This window comes from Tachyglossus aculeatus, chromosome 3 (assembly GCF_015852505.1).
Source record: "Tachyglossus aculeatus isolate mTacAcu1 chromosome 3, mTacAcu1.pri, whole genome shotgun sequence".
NCBI lineage: Eukaryota > Metazoa > Chordata > Mammalia > Monotremata > Tachyglossidae > Tachyglossus > Tachyglossus aculeatus.
Window position 1 is genome coordinate 103,386,510 of NC_052068.1, and position 15,973 is coordinate 103,402,482.

Here is a 15,973-nt window from a genome sequence, read left to right on the forward strand (position 1 = left end):
CAAAGGCATACTGGAATCAGTATGGATTATTGAGCTCTGTCTGGAGGCCAGAACGCAGGCACAGGTAAGAGCAACTACCTCAGCCTGTTCTGCAGAATAAGAAGAAGGCAGGAACTGGAATTTCAGAATAGCGGACTCAGAGCAGACAGCATAGCCTGATCTGAGTTGCCCTTGATCATCCTGAAGGTAAGCGCCACCAGCGAAAAACAAGAGGTCAGGGTTTAGCAAGAGCTGGACCTTTAAATCAGGGCGCGATCTTATTAAGGGATTAATGGTAGCCTCACCAGCATGGGATTCCCCCTCATCATTGGTTGGCAACAGAGTGGCGGGATTCAGAGTAGAAAAATGCGTAATGGTCAGGTAGGGGGAGCTCAGGAGGAGAATATCGTATTTAGTCTGCCTAGCTGTACAAAAGACCTAGGTGCGCGACCGCAGCGCTTAGAACAGTACTTTGCACATAGTAAGCGCTTTATAAATGCCATTTAAAAAACCAGAAATGCTACTATGGCATGGGAGACAGCGACTTGGAGCGGATGTCCCTGTACTAGGTCCTCAGTGACTTCCACTGTTCGGGTGGCTGCAGCTACCGCGCAAAGACGTGGTGGGAAGGCTGCAGCCATTGGGTAAAAGATAGACCTATAATAACCAAGAAGGTCGGTGGAAATGTCCATGTTTCTGGGTAAGGACAGCTTGTGCGCAGGCCTGTCATTCTGCACAAAACAGGGTGAATGGCCTAGAATAATCAGGTGATCCCGAAACAAGGTCTACAGAGAGGGCCTGCTTCAAATCTGTAAAAGAGACTTAAGCCTTGGCCGCCCACGGAAACGGCTCCTGGGGGCCAGTAGCGAGGGCCTGCCATGGTTTGGCCCTTTCAGAATAGGACGCGATCCACGGGCAGTAGTAATCCGTCATCCCAAGAAAAGAACGAGCTTCTGCCAGGCTTGAAGGGCGAAGCACCTTCAAAACGGCAGAGATATTCATTCATTCAGTCAGTCGTATTTATTGAGCGCTTATTGTGTGCAGAGCACTGTACTAAGATATGATCAGGGGACCACAGAGTTAAACGTATTGTGAATGGTAGCCTTGCTCTTTCGCATCAGATAAGGAGTGACCTCTTTATGTCAGCTCAAGAACGAGAAACATTCACCTAGCGAAAGCAGAAAACCAGTGAGCCAATATAAAAAATAATGTATAATTGTGGTATCTGTTAAGGGCTTAGTATGTGCCAGTCACTGTACTATGCATTCATTCATTCATTCAATCGAATTTATTGAGTGCTAACTTTGTGCAGAGCACAAAGCGCTTGGGAAGTACAAGTCGGCAACATACAGAGACAGTCCCTACCCAACAATGGGCTCACAGTCTAGAAGGGGGAGACAGGCAACAAAACAAAACATGTAGACAGGGTCAAAATCGTTAGAGCAAATAGAATTATAGCTATATTCACATCATTAACAAAGTAAATAGTATAGTAAATATGTACAAGTAAAATAAATAGAGTCATAAATCTGTACAAATATATACAAGTTCTGTGGGGAGGGGAAGAAGGGGGAGGGGACGCAGGTAGGGCGGGGGGATGGGGAGGAGGAGAGGAAAAAGGGGGCTCAGTCTGGAAGGCAAAATGGAGAAAGTGAGCTCTCAGTAGGGCTTTGAAGGGAGGAGGAGAACTAGCTTGGCAGATGGGGGAGGACATTCCAGGCCAGGGGAAGGACGTGGGCCGTGGGTCAATGGCGGGACAGGCGAGAACTGGGTGGATACGGGCAAATCAGTTTGGACACGGTCTACGTCCCACACGGGGTTCACAGCTTTGGTCCCCATTTCACAGATGATGTAACTGAGACACGGGGAAGCTAGGTGACTTGCTCAAGGCCATACAGCAGAGAAGTGACAAAGCAGGGATTAGAACCTTTCTGGGACTCTTAACTTCCCTTTACCCCAGACTTAGAGACAGTCTCCTCACAATTAAAGATCAGTTGAAATTTGACTTTTGGATGGTAAGAATGAAGTCAGCTGCAACAACAGAAATCTCCATCATAAAAGAGTAAATTGATCCCAACCCTGCCACGTCTCTGCTGCATGACATTGGACAAGCTAATTCACTTCTCCAAGCCTCAGTTACCTCATCTGGAAAATGGGTATTAAGAGGGTGAGCCGATGTGGGACAGGGATTGTATCAAACCCGAGTATCTTTCATCTACCATAGTGTTTAGAACAGTGCTTGGCACGTAGTAAGTGCTTAGCAAATGTCACTATTATTATTAATATTATTATTTCAAACAAGCACCTGCCTTAAGTTGATAATATTGGAAACCAGAGTTGAACGTCAGATAGGTGGAGATAACTGGGAGAAATTCCACAGGCAACCAGAAAGAGGACAGCTACGTTAATTTCCTTACTTGTCATCAGGTTTCTGCCTTCAATCGGTAGCATTTATCGAGGACCTCTGTGACCAGAGCACTGCTCTTTAACTGTGAAATAGAGATCAGATTTGAAAATTCGACCTAAACCCCAGTAGCAGAGGAAATAGAATCCATAGAACACAGGTTTCTGGGGAAACAATCCTGGAATTCAAATGATCGTGCAAGACGAGTTATAATGGTAAGAATTTTTGTGATGCTAATAGACGCCCACCGTTCTTCAGAATGAAATCATGCAGATGATTTCAGAGCACTGGAAGGTTAGAAATCTATCAGTTGTATTTACTGAGCACTTTTCCCGAGCACTGTATTAAGGGTTTGGGAGAGCGCAAATGCAATGTTCCCTGCCCACAACAAACTTTAATTCTAGAGGGAGAGACAGACATTAATGTAATTAAATAACATGTAATATATCATTTAGACAGTTGTTACAGACATTTATTTTTGCCAACAGCAACGCTTTAAAAATTGCTACCTGGAGCTGGTCTTACGGTCGACCACAGTGTACATATAGAATGACCCTCCGTTATCAAAGAAGGAGCAGCAGGGCCTAGTAAATAGTGTACAGGTCTGGAGTCAGAAGGACGTGGGTTATAATTCCAGTTCTGCCACTTGTCTGCTCTGTAACATCGGGCAGGTCACTTCACTTCTCTATGCCTCAGTTACCTCATCTGTAAAATGGGGATTTAGATGGTGAGCCCCATGTGGCACAGAGACCGTGTCCGACCTGATTATCTTCTATCTACCCCAGTGCTTACTACAGTGCCTGACACAAAATAAGCACTTGTTATGTTCATTCTCAGTCTCCTTCGCGGGCTCCTCCTTCCCCTCCCTTCCCCTTACTTTCATTCCATTCAATCGTATTTATTGAGCGCTTACTGTGTGCAGAGAACTGTACTAAGCGCTTGGGAAGTACAAGTCTGCAACATTGCCAAGATCCGCCCTTTCCTCTCCATCCATACCGCTACCCTGCTCGTTCAAGCTCTCATCCTATCCCGTCCGGACTACTGTATCAGCCTCCTCTCCGATCTCCCATCCTCGTGTCTCTCCCACTTCAATCCATACTTCATGCTGCTGCCCGGATTGTCTTCGTACAGAAACGCTCTGGGCATGTTACTCCCCTCCTCAAAAATCTCCAGTGGCTATCACTCAATCTGCGCATCAGGCAGAAACTCCTCACCCTGGGCTTCAAGGCTCTCCATCACCTCGCCCCCTCCTACCTCACCTCCCTTCTCTCCTTCTACAGCCCACTCGGCACCCTCCGCTCCTCTGTCGCTAATCTCCTCACCGTACCTCGTTCTCGGCTGTCCCGCCATCGACCCCCGGCCCACGTCATCCCCCGGGCCTGGAATGCCCTCCCTCTGCCCATCCGCCAAGCTAGCTCTCTTCCTCCCTTCAAGGCCCTACTGAGAGCTCACCTACTCCAGGAGGCCTTCCCAGACTGAGACATTTCCTTCCTCTCCCCCTCGTCCCCCTCTCCATCTCCCCATCTTACCTCCTTCCCTTCCTGACAGCACCTGTATGTATGTATATATGTTTGTACATATTTATTGCTTTATTTATTTATTTATTTATTTATTTATTTATTTATTTATTTATTTATTTTACTTGTACATATCTATTCTATTTATTTTATTTTGTTAGTATGTTTGGTTTTGTTCTCTGTCTCCCCCTATTAGACTGTGAGCCCACTGTTGGGTAGAGACTGTCTCTATATGTTGCCAACTTGTACTTCCCAAGCGCTAAGTACAGTGCTCTGCACACAGTAAGCGCTCAATAAATTCTTTGGTTGATTGATTGATTGATACCCATTCCATTCCTAGTTTGGGCAGTGGTTAGCGAGTGGAAGGCAATCTGCTACAAGTCAAAACTCCCCTGTGCTGGGCATCAGTGCCATGGGAGAAATTCGAGGATGGAGACGGGTTTACTACGTGGAAGGTGGCAGTGGTAAGCCACTGCCGCATTTTCACCAAGAAAAATCTATGTATACACTACCAGAATGATTGCAGATGGAGAGCAGGGCATTCTGGGAGAGATGTGTCCGTGGAGTCACTATGGGTCGGAAATGACTCGACGGCATAAGGCAAGACAAGAGAAACTATGGATTTAGAGTAATCTCAAGTTAGAATCTGCATTGTTAGAGATGCAGCGTGACCTCGAGGAAAGGGTATGAGCAAGGAAGTCAGAGGACCTGGGTTCTAATACTGCCTCCACCACTTTTAGTTGCTGTGTGACTTTGGACAAGTCATTTCACTTCTCAGTGCCTCAGTTATCTCATTCTGTAAAGTGGGGATTAACATTTTGAGCCCCACGTGGGACATGGATTCTGTCCAACCTGATTAGTTTATATCCACCCCAGTCCTTAGAACAGTGCCTGGCACATTGTAAGTGCTTAGAAAATGCTGTAAAAACAATCCTGGCTCTGCCACTTAGGTTCTGAATGACCTTAGGCAAGTCAGGTACCTTTTCTGTGCCTTAGTTACCTCCTCTGCGAAATGGGGATTCAATACGTGTTCTTCCTTAGTCAGTCAATCTTATTTAGAGCTTACTATTCATTCATTCAATCATATTTATTGAGCACTTTCTATGTGCAGAGCACAGTTCGAAGAGCCTAGAAGCATGCAATATAGCAATATAACAATATCCCTCCTAATTAGACTGTGAGTACCATGTGGGACCTGATTATTTTGTGTTTACCCCAGCACTTATACAGTGCTGGCACAGAGTAAGTGCTTAACAAATGCCACAGTTATCACTACTCTGCTCAGCACCCATCAGGTGTTCAACAAATCCCACTGAAGGACTGTAATAATGAAATAGACGTGGAATAGGGTAGGAGGGAAATAGCAGTGTTTCCAATCTTTGTGATTTTCCAGGTTCTGGAACAGAGGGCTGGACTTGACAGAGGGCTGCCAAGGTCATTTTCCTACAAAAATGTTTAGGCCATGTTTTCCACTCCTCAAGAACCTCCAGTTGTTGCCCATCCACCTCCGCATCAAACAGAAGCTCCTTACCATAGACTTTAAAGCAATCACCTTGCTCCTCCTGCCTCACCTCACCGCTCGTCTACTACATCGAGCCTGCACGCTTCATTCTTTTAATGCTAAACTTCTCACTACCTTGGTCTATTTCACCACGTACCTCTCTCCTACGTCTTTCCTTTTGCTTGGAACACCCTCCCTCCTCATACCAGATAAACAATTACTCTCTCCTCCTTTAAAGTCTTATTAAAGTCATATCTCCAAAAGGTCTTCCCTGACTAAGCCCTCCTTTCCTCTTCTATCACTTCCTCCTGGTTTCCCTGACTTGCTCCCTTTATTCATCTCATCTCCTAGCCCCCTAGCACTTACGACATATATGTAATCAATTTATTTATATTTCTATATGTCTCCCCTTCTAGACAGTAAGCTCATTCTAGGCAGGGAATGTGTCCATTTATTGTTGTATTGCACTCTCCCAAGTGCTTTGTAAAGTGTTCCGCTCAATAAATATGATTGAATCAATGCATGAACTTGATAGCCTGGGTGACATGCTGTCATTGTGGAAGGAAGAGATGGCTAGGTGTGGGTAACTATTCCCGCCTGTACTTTAGTTTCCGGCTTTGGGTTTCAAAGAGCCCATTCACATATGCAAATGTGACTGAAAAACCTAGTGAGGGATCACCTGTATTGTATTCAGTCAAAGATGAACACCATACCTTCTACCTTTCTACCCTTCTACCATAATAAGCTGTTCCAGTACTTCCCTTCTCTCCTTTCTCCTTTTTCAATCTTAGAGCCCCTCCACTAAGCTCTCTAGCTATCCTGTGGTCATCCATTCTCCTGACAACTGCCTACCAGGCTCCAGTAGAAACTAAACTACTGAAACTAAAGGAGAAATGTTCATGAAGGAGTACTGTCCCACTTTATTCAATCCTCAAAAATCCAATTCCCTGGATGCTCCAGAGGAGAGAAGCAGCATGGCCTAGTGGGTAGAGCAAGGGACTGGGAGTCAGAAGATCCTGAGTTCTAATCTTGGCTCTGCCACGTGCTTGCTGTGGGATCTTGGGCAAGTCGTTTCACTTCTCTGGGCCTGGGTTATCCCAAGAGCTTACAGTCCTCTTGACGGTAAGCTCATTGTGGGCAGGGAATGTAACTACCAACTCAGTTATCAATCAATCAATTGTACAGAACACTGTACTAAGAGCTTGGAAGAGTAGAATACAAAGTAATTTCCAGACACATTCCCTGTTCATAATGAGCTAGCAGTCTAGAAGTGTAGGCAGACAAGAATATGAATACAAAAGTCATTTATAACATATACTTTAAAGATACATATCGTATCTGTCCCAGCAGTATCTGTAGAGGAGACTTCCTGCATCTTCTCAAAATCCACCTGCACGCCCGACCCCATTCCTCCGTGGCTTATCAAAACACTTGCCCCCTCCTTTCTTCCCTCCCTAAAAACTGTATTCAACTGTTCTCTCTCCAATAGCTTCTTCCTCACTGCTTTCAAACATACCCATGTCTCCCCTATCCTAAATAAGTCCTCTCTTGACACTGTGGCTCTGTCCAGCTACCTCCCCATTCCCCTTCTACCATTCCTCTCTAAATTCCTTGATCGAGTTGTCTACATGGCCATCTCAAATTCCTCTCCTCCAATTCTCTCCCTGACCCCCTCCAATCTATCCTCTTCACTCCACAGAAACTGACCTCTCAAAGGTCACCAATGATATCCTTCTTGCCAAATCTAGTGGCCGTTACTCCATCCTAATCTTCCTTGACCTGCAAGCTCGTTGTGAGCAGAGAATGTGTCTATCATTCTGTTGTACTCTCCCAAACGCTTAGTACAGTGCTCTGCACACAGTAAGTGCTCAATAAATGCAATTGATTGACTGATTGACTGACTTTAAGCAGCCTTTGACACTGTCGACCACCTCCTTCACCTGGAAGCATTATCTGACCTCAGCTTCAGTTACACCGTCCTCTCCTGGTTTTCTGCCTATCTCTCTGGCCGCTGATTCTGACAGTGTCAAAGACTGCTTAAAGTCAGTCAATCAGTCAATCAATTGCATTTCTTGAGCACTTACTGTGTGCAGAGCACTGTACTAAGCGTTTGGGAGACTATAATAGAATGATAGACACATTCTCTGCTCACAACGAGCTTGCAGGTAGAGGAAGATTAGGATGGAGTAGAGGCCACTAGATTTGGCAAGAAGGATATAATTGGTGACTTTGAGAGGTCAGTTTCTGTGGAGTGAAGAGGATAGATTGGAGGGGGTCAGGGAGAGAATTGGAGGAGAGGAATTTGAGATGGCCGTGTAGACAACTCGATCAAGGAATTTAAAGAGGAATGGTAGGAGGGGAATGGGGAGGTAGCTGGACAGAGCCACGGTGTCAAGAGAGGACTTATTTAGGTTAGGGGAGACATGGGTGTGTTTGAAAGCAGTGAGGAAGAAGCCATTGGAGAGAGAACAGTTGAATACAGTTTTTAGGGAGGGAAGAAAGGAGGGGGCAAGTGTTTTGATAAGCCACGGAGGAATGGGGTCGGGCGTGCAGGTGGATTTTGAGAAGATGCAGGAAGTCTCCTCTACAGATACTGCTGGGACAGATATGATATGTATCTTTAAATTATATGTTATAAATGACTTTTGTATTCATATTCTTGTCTGCTTACACTTCTAGACTGCTAGCTCATTATGAACAGGGAATGTGTCTGGAAATTACTTTGTATTCTACTCTTCCAAGCGCTTAGTACAGTGTTCTGTACAATTGATTGATTGATAACTGAGTTGGTAGTTACATTCCCTGCCCACAATGAGCTTACCGTCAAGAGGACTGTAAGCTCTTGGGATAACCCAGGCCCAGAGAAGTGAAACGACTTGCCCAAGATCCCACAGCAAGCACGTGGCAGAGCCAAGATTAGAACTCAGGATCTTCTGACTCCCAGTCCCTTGCTCTACCCACTAGGCCATGCTGCTTCTCTCCTCTGGAGCATCCAGGGAATTGGATTTTTGAGGATTGAATAAAGTGGGGCATTACTCCTTCATGAACATTTCTCCTTTAGTTTCAGTAGTTTAGTTTCTACTGGAGCCTGGTAGGCAGTTGTCAGGAGAATGGATGACCACAGGATAGCTAGAGAGCTTAGTGGAAGGGCTCTGAGACAAGATTGAAAAAGGAGAAAGGAGAGAAGGGAAGTACTGACACAGACTATTATGGTAGAAGGGTAGAAAGGTAGAAGATATGGTGTTCATCTTCTATCTCTCCTTGATGCTGCCAACCTCTTCCTCCACCCCACCTCACCCACTCACCAACTTGGTCATACCCTCGACCTCATCATCTCCTACCGCTGCACTGTGTCCACCCTCACCAACTCTGAAATCCCTCTCTCTGTTCATAATCTTCTCACCTGCCTCCTCACTCACACCCCTTTCCCCTGTAAATCCGTATTACTCCCTCACAGAGATCTCCGCTCTCTGGACCCCACCCATCTTTCGGAGTGCCTCACACCTCACCTCGCCGCCCTCTCCTCTCTACCCAGTCTTGATGATCAGATTACTGCTCTCAACTCTACCCTTTCTACTCAGCTAGACTCACTCGCTCCCCTTTCCCGTCGCTGCTCTCGCAACACAAACCCACAGCCCTGGATCACTGACACTGTCCGCCTCCTTCGCTCTTATGCTCGAGCTGCCGAACGCTGCTGTCGAAAGTCTAAACACCATCCCAACCTCGTTCACTTCAACTTTATCCTTTCCAGCCTTAACTCAGCCCTCTCTTCTGCCAGGCAAAACTATTTCTCCTCCCTTATTGACACCCATGCCCATCACCCGCGCCAGCTCTTCCGTACATTCAACTCCCTTCTCAGGCCCCCGGTTCCTCCCCCTCCTCTTTCCCTCACCCCAACGATCTGGCCTCCTACTTCATTAACAAAATTAAATCCATCAGGTCCGACCACCCCAAAGTATCTTCCCCCCCTTCTCCAATCCCCCGGCTCTCAACACTCTCTGCTACTCTCCCATCCTTCCCAGCAGTATCCTCAGAGGAGCTCTCCTCCCTCCTCTCAAGTGCTACTCCGGCCATCTGTGCTTCTGACCCCATTCCCTCTCATCTCATGAAATCTCTCGCTCCATCCCTTCTCCCCTCCTTAACTTCCATCTTCAACCGCTCACTCTCCACTGGTTCCTTCCCCTCTGCCTTCAAACATGCCCATGTCTCTCCCATCCTAAAAAAACCCTCTCTTGACCCCACATCACCTTCTAGGTATCGCCCCATATCCCTCCTATCATTCCTTTCCAAACTCCTTGAACGAGTTGTCTACACTCGCTGCCTAGAATTCCTCAACAACAACTCTCTCCTCGACCCCCTCCAGTCTGGATTCCGTCCCCTACATTCCACGGAAACTGCCCTCTCAAAGGTCACCAATGACCTCCTGCTTGCCAAATCCAACGGCTCCTACTCTGTCCTAATCGTCCTCGACCTCTCAGCTGCCTTTGACACTGTGGACCACCCCCTTCTCCTCAACACGCTATCTGACCTTGGCTTCACAGACTCCGTCCTCTCCTGGTTCTCCTCTTACCTCTCCAGTCGTTCTTCCTCAGTCTCTTTTGCAGGCTCCTCCTCCCCCTCCCATCCTCTTACTGTGGGGGTTCCCCAAGGTTCATTGCTTGGTCCCCTTCTGTTCTCAATCTACACGCACTCCCTTGGTGACCTCATTCGCTCCCACGACTTCAACTATCATCTCTACACTGATGACACCCAGATTTACATCTCTGCCCCTGCTCTCTCCCCCTCTCTCCAGACTCGCATCTCCTCCTGCCTTCAGGAAATCTCCATCTGGATGTCTTCCCGCCACCTAAAGCTCAACATGTCGAAGACTGAACTCCTTGTCTTCCCTCCCAAACCTTGTCCTCTCCCTGACTTTCCCATCTCTGTTGACGGCACTACCATCCTTCCCGTCTCACAAGCCCGCAACCTTGGTGTCATCCTCGACTCCGCTCTCTCATTCACCTCTCACATCCAAGCCGTCACCAAAACCTGCCGGTCTCAGCTCCACAACATTGCCAAGATCCGCCCTTTCCTCTCCATCCCAACCGCTACCCTGTTCATTCAAGCTCTCATCCTATCCCGTCTGGACTACTGCATCAGCCTTCTCTCTGATCTCCCATCCTCGTGTCTCTCTCCACTTCAATCCATACTTCATGCTGCTGCCCGGATTATCTTTGTCCAGAAACGCTCTGGGCATATTACTCCCCTCCTCAAAAGTCTCCAGTGGCTACCAATCGATCTGCGCATCAGGCAGAAACTCCTCACCCTGGGCTTCAAGGCTCTCCATCACCTCGCCCCCTCCTACATCACCTCCCTTCCCTCCTTCTACAGCCCAGCCCGCACCCTCCACTCCTCCGCCGCTAAATTCCTCACTGTACCTCGTTCCCGCCTGTCCCGCCATCGACCCCCGGCCCACGTCATCCCCCGGGCCTGGAATACCCTCCCTCTGCCCATCCGCCAAGCTAGCTCTCTTCATCCCTTCAAGGCCCTACTGAGAGCTCACCTCCTCCAGGAGGCCTTCCCAGACAGAGCCTCTTCCTTCCCCTACCCCTCGTCCCCCTCTCCATCCCCCCCATCTTACCTCTTTCCCTTCCCCACAGCACCTGTATATATGTATATATGTTTGTACATATTTATTACTCTATTTTTTTATTTATTCATTTATTTATTTCATTTGTACATATCTATTCTATTTATTTTATTTTGTTAGTTTTTTTTGGTTTTGTTCTCTGTCTCCCCCTTTTAGACTGTGAGCCCACTGTTGGGTAGGGACTGTCTCTATATGTTGCCAATTTGTACTTCCCAAGCGCTTAGTACAGTGTTCTGCACATAGTAAGCGCTCAATAAATACGATTGATGATGATGATGATGATGATGAATACAATACAGGTGATCTCTCACTAGGTTTTTCAGTCACATTTGCATGTGTGAATGGGCTCTTTGAAACCCAAAGCCAGAAACTAAAGTACAGGCGGGAATAGTTACCCACACCTAACCATCTCTTCCTTCCACAATGGCAAGTTCATGCATTGATTCAATCTTATTTATTGAGCGAAATACTGTACACAGCACTTGGGAGAGTGCAATACAATAATAAATGGACACATTCCCTGCCTAGAATGAGCTTACTGTCTAGAAGGGGAGACAGATAGAAATATAAATAAATTAATTACATATATGTCTTAAGTGCTAGGTGGCTAGGAGATGAAATGAATAGAGGGAGCAAGTCAGGGAAACCAGAAGGAAGTGATAGAAGAGGAAAGGAGGGCTTATTCAGGGAAGACCTTTTGGAGATATGTCTTTAATATGACTTTAAAGGAGGGGAGAGTGATTGCTTATCTGGTATGAGGAGGGAGGGTGTTCCAAGCCAAAGGAAAGACATATGGGAGAGGTAGGTGGTGAAATAGACCAAGGTAGTGAGAAGTTTAGCACTAAAAGAATGAAGTGTGCAGGCTCGATGTAGTAGACGAGCGGTGAGGTGAGGCAGGAGGAGCAAGGTGATTGATTGCTCTATGGTAGAGAGTTTCTGTTTGATGCGGAGGTGGATGGGCAACCATTGGAGGTTCCTGAGGATTGGAAATCATGGCCTAAACATTTTTGTAGAAAAATGACCTTGGCAGCCCTCTGTCAAGTCTAGTCCTCTGTTCCAGAACCTGGAAAATCACAAAGATTGGAAACACTGTTATTTCCCTCCTACCCTATTCCACGTCTATTTCATTATTACAGTCGATCAGTGGGATTTGTTTAACACTTGATGGGTGCTGAGCAGAGTAGTGATAACTGTGGCATTTGTTAAGCACTTACTCTGTGCCAGCACTGTATAAGTGCTGGGGTAGACACAAAATAATCAGGTCCCACATGGTACTCACAGTCTAATTAGGAGGGATATTGTTATATTGCTATATTGCATGCTTCTAGGCTCTTCGAACTGTGCTCTGCACATAGAAAGTGCTCAATAAATATAATTGAATGAATGAATAGTAAGCTCTAAATAAGATTGACTGACTAAGGAAGAACACGTATTGAATCCCCATTTCGCAGAGGAGGTAACTAAGGCACAGAAAAGGTACCTGACTTGCCTAAGGTCATTCAGAACCTAAGTGGCAGAGCCAGGATTGTTTTTACAGCATTTGTTAAGCACTTACAATGTGCCAGGCACTGTTCTAAGGACTGGGGTGGATATAAACTAATCAGGTTGGACAGAATCCATGTCCCACGTGGGGCTCAAAATGTTAATCCCCACTTTACAGAATGAGATAACTGAGGCACTGAGAAGTGAAATGACTTGTCCAAAGTCACACAGCAACTAAAAGTGGTGGAGGCAGTATTAGAACCCAGGTCCTCTGACTTCCTTGCTCATACTCTTTTCTCGAGGTCACGCTGCATCTCTAACAATACAGATTCTAACGAGATTACTCTAAATCCATAGTTTCTCTTGTCTTGCCTTATGCCGTCGAGTCATTTCCGACCCATAGTGACTCCACGGACACATCTCTCCCAGAATGCCCTGCTCTCCATCTGCAATCATTCTGGTAGTGTATACATAGGTTTTCTTGGTGAAAATACGGCAGTGCCACTGCCACCTTCCACGTAGTAAACTCGTCTCCGTCCTCGAATCTCTCCCATGGCTCTGTTGCCCAGCACAGGGGAGTTTTGACTTATAGCAGATTGCCTTCCACTTGCTAACCACTGCCTAAACTAGGAATGGAATGGGTATGCCTCTGCTTGACTCTCCATCCCGTAGCCAAGACAGGTAGATTAGTGGAAGCTCTCCAGGTGTGACCCTAGAGTAAACAGACACATTCCCTGCCTACTACGAGCTTACAGTCTAGAGGGTCTGTAACTCATTTATGTATAGATAAATTTGATCTCTTAATACAGTTCTTGGCACCTAGTAAGCACTTAACAAATCCCATTATTATTTCGATTATTGTGATTATTATTATTATTGCATTATTGTCACTATTATCAGCAAACAACCATGACCAAACTGGTCTAGGGTGTCTCCACTGGACCTCCCAGGAGATTCCAGTAGAAGGTCCTGGCTGGGGTCCCTTAACCATGAAGAATCTCACCACCATCACTGAGTTCATCCTCCTGGGGTTCAGAGGCGGGCCGTGGTTGCAAGGCACGCTATTTCTAATGTTCCTGTATGGTGTGACTGTGGTGGGCAATCTGGAAATGGTCGCCATCATCAGCCTGGACCCCCAGCTTCACACCGACATGTACTCCTTCCTCTGCAGTCTGTCTTTCCTGGACGTCTGCTATTCCTCTACTATCGTCCCCAGGGCCCTGATTAATTTCCTCTCAAAGCAGGCAGCCATCTCCTTCCCTGGTTGGGCCACTCAGTTCTTCTTCCTCTCCCTCTTTAGAACGACAGAGGCTTTTCTCCTGGCTGCTATGGCACACGATCGCTTCATCACCATCTGCGACACCCCCAGTATTCCAGGATGATGTCCCATGGAATCTGCCAGCTGCTGGTGGAGGGCTCGTACCTCTGGGGAGTTGTCAATGCCATTACACAAACCACCATGAGCTTCCAGTTGCCATTCTGTGCGCCCAACATAATCGATGGCTTCTTCTATGATGTCCTCCCGATCTTGACCCTGTCCTGCTCTGACAAGCTGACTAACCAGTTGGTCTTACTTGGCCTGTGTTGCTCCATTATCGTGGGCACCTTCTCCATCAACTCGATCTCCTATGCCCTCGTCATCTCTACCACTCTGAGGATCTGCTCGACAGAGGAACAGACGAAATCCTTCTCCACTTGTGTCTCCCACCTTGTGGGGGTGGGTCTGTTCTATGGCTCTGTCTTCTTCATGTATGTCCAGCCCTGTGCCATTTCGAACGTGGAGCAGACCAAGGTGGTGTCCATCTTCTACACCGTCATGATTCCAATGCTGAATCCTATCATCTACAGTCTGAGGAACAAAGATGCCAAGGAAGCATTGAAGAGGATCAAAACGAAAGTCTCTCTGTGATCGTTTGATGACGGGTGGACAGGGTTCCAGACATCTCTGGGCCAAAAACCTTCACTCTATGATTCCCCACTCCTCAGGAACCTCCAATTGTTGTCCGTACACTATTGCATCAAACAGAAATTCCTTACCAAATGCTTTGAAGCACTCAATCACCTTGCCCTCTCCTACCTTATCTCCCTGATTTCTTACTACATTCTAGCCCACACATTTCACACCTCTGGTGCCCATCTACTCACTGCACCTCCATCTCGTCTATCTCGTTCATTCATTCGATCGTACGTACTGAGTACTTACTGTGTGCAGAGCACTGTACTAACTGCTTGGGAGAGTACAACTATAAACACATTCCCTGCCCGCAGTGAGCTTACAGCCTAGAAGGGGGAGACAGACGTTAAGATAAATAAATGAATTAAATGTATGTACATAAGTGATGGGGGGGCTGGGAGGGAGGAAGAACAACGGGAGCAAGGGTGACACAGAAGGGAGTGATAGAAGAGGAAAGAGGGGGCTTAGTCAGGGAAGGCCTCCTGGAGGGGATGTGCCTTCAGTAAGGCTTTGATAGGGGAGAGTAATTGTCTCTAGAATTTAAGGAAGGAGGACGTTCTAGGCCAGAGGCAGGATGTGGGTGAAGGGTCAACAGCGAGGCAGGAGAGATCAAGGCACAGTGAGAAGGTTAACGTTAGAGGAGTGCCATGTGAGGTCTGGGTTGTTGCAAGAGATTAGCGAGGTGAGGTAGGAGGGGGAAAGGTGATTGAGTACTTTAAAGTTAATGGTGAGGAGTTTGGTGTGATGCAGAGGTGGATGGGCAACGACTGGAGTTTTGGGAGGAAATGGGGTGACGAGTCTTGAACGGTTTTGTAGAAAAATGATCCAGGAAGCAGATTAAAGTATGGACTAGAGTCTTGCCACCAACCTCTAGCCCATGTCCTGCCTCTGTCCCAGAATCCCCTCCCTCTTCATTTCTGACAATCACTCTTCCCACCTTCAAATCCTTATTGAAAACACATCTCCTAGAGGCCTTCCCTGAATATATCCACATTTCCTCTGAGCCCAGTTCATTTTCTCAGATAGAGAAAAATCCTATTCAGGTTGACTCTACCATTAGGAAAAATCTCTCCTCCCTTACCTTGCTGATTTCCTACTAAAACCCAGTCCACATACTTCATTGTAATAATAATGATAATTATTGTCGTATAAGCACTTTCAATGTGCCAAGCACTGAACTAATCATTGCAGCAGACACAAGATAATTAGGCCCCACATGGGGCTCTTAGTCGAAGTAGGAGGGAGAACAGGTATTGAATCCCAATTAAGCAGATGAGAAAACTGAGGCACAGAGAAGTTGAGTGACTTGCCCCAGGTCACTCAGCATGTAAGTGGTAAAACTGGGATTAGAACCCAGGTCTTCTGATGCCCAGACCTGTTCAGTTCCTCTAATGCCAACCTATTCTCTGGACCTCAATCTTGTCTATCTCTTTGCCGACCCTTTGCCCATATCCTCCCTCCGGCCGGGAACTCCCTCCCACTTCATATGTGATGGGCCATCACTTTC

The 15,973-nt window shown here is 46.7% G+C and overlaps 1 pseudogene; it reads left to right on the plus strand.

Annotated features, from left to right (window-relative positions):
- Window positions 1-13,501: 13,501 nt before the first annotated feature.
- LOC119925324 lies at window positions 13,502-14,421 on the plus strand (annotated as a pseudogene).
- Window positions 14,422-15,973: the final 1,552 nt, after the last annotated feature.